This window comes from Podarcis cretensis (genome assembly GCF_951804945.1).
Source record: "Podarcis cretensis genome assembly, chromosome: 1".
In the NCBI taxonomy this organism is placed as follows: domain Eukaryota; kingdom Metazoa; phylum Chordata; class Lepidosauria; order Squamata; family Lacertidae; genus Podarcis; species Podarcis cretensis.
This window is the reverse complement of record NC_137170.1, coordinates 9,278,906-9,280,402: the sequence shown is the minus strand read 5'-3', so window position 1 is coordinate 9,280,402 and position 1,497 is coordinate 9,278,906. Positions and strand designations below refer to the sequence as shown.

The 1,497-nt window shown below is 58.5% G+C and overlaps 1 long non-coding RNA gene across 1 annotated transcript in view; it reads left to right on the top strand.

The window, feature by feature from the left end:
* Positions 1–1,497, top strand: part of LOC307208869 — a 288,717-nt gene that overhangs the window by 204,762 nt on the left and 82,458 nt on the right. The gene's annotated exons all lie outside the window — the stretch shown is intronic.

Here is a 1,497-nt window from a genome sequence, read left to right as displayed (position 1 = left end):
AGGCTTCCTTTAAAGAGAATCCGTAGCCTTAAAAAAAGAAGAAAACAAGTTATAAAGCAGAGCAATTAACAAGATCCGTTCTCCCTCACCCACCATCACTTGGCAACTGCAGAGGAACTAACAAACACAGAATAGGCACAATACACACCCACAACTCTACCTTTTGATGGTTTCTATGGTGAAAGGGTCAAGTTGTCATAGCAAGGCCAGGAGCCTCATGCCAAAGCAAGGCAAAGGGGCTGAGCAAGGGCCCGACCCAGGCTGGCAGCAGCGACAGCCCAGGAGCTGCACAGCAAAGGCAAGAGGCTGAGCAAGAGCCTGACCCTGGCTGGCAGCAGCCCAGGAGCTACATAGCAAAGTGAGGCAAATGGATTGAGCAACAGCCCGACTCAGGCTGGCAGCAGCAACAGCCCAGGAGCTGCACAGCAAAGGCAAGAGGCTGAGCAAGAGCCTGACCCTGGCTGGCAGCAGCCCAGGAGCCACATAGCAAAGTAAGGCAAAGGGACTGAGCAAGCGTCTGACCCTGGCTGGCAGCAGCAGCCCAAGAACCACATACAAAAGCAAAAAAAGGGGGCTGAGCAAGAGCTGGACACTGGCTCACAGCCGCATAGCAAAGGCAGGAGCTGAGCCAGAGCCAGACTCTGGCTGGCAACCGCCTAGGAGCCACATACCAAATAAAGGCAAAGGGGCTGAGCAGGAGCCAGACCCTGGCTGGCAGCAACCCCAGCAAGCAGCTTCCTGGGAGCTACTTACCGAAGCAAGGCAAAGGGGTGCTTGAGCCAGACTCTGGCTGGCAGCAGCCCAGGAGCTGCATGGCAAAGCAAGGGCTGAACAAGAGTGAAACCCTGGCCGGCAGCCACCACCCAGGAGCCACATACAAAAGCAGAGCAAGGGGCTGAGCAGGAGCCCGACCCTGGCTGGCAGCAACACAGCGAGGCAAGGCAGGGACTAAGCAAGAGCCAGACCCCGGCTGGCAGCAGCAGCAGCGGGACCAGCAAGCGCCTCCCTCCCTCTCCCCGCCGGGAAAAACCCCAAAGCAGCCGCTTTTCGGGCGGAGCAGAGGCCGAGAGAAGGCGAAAATACAACCACACAGCGAGTCCCGTGGCCAGTTTAAAAAAACAACAAACGTTTATTATTGCGGCAAAAGCCTTTCACGCTTAGCCGGGTGGGCCGAGAAGGGAGAAGAAGCCCCAAAGGCGGGAAACTTGACAGGAAGGCGAAGAAGAAGGGAGCCTGTGGAGAAGCCTTCCCTTCTTCGCGCCTTTTTCTCCTCAGGGCCGCCGCCGCCGCCGCCGCCATTTTGGCCCCGGGAAAGCGGAGGAAGGAAAGCGCGCAACATAGGTCTCCTCTGAGGGTAGGGAGCGGCCGTCGCCGACCCCGCGGGGACCCGCACCACCTCCTCCTCCTCCTCCTCCTCTTCCCCCCGATATCGATCAAGAGATATCGATCCATCGCCCACTCACCCAGCCGAGGGAGCCCGCCCTTCTCCTTCGCCCT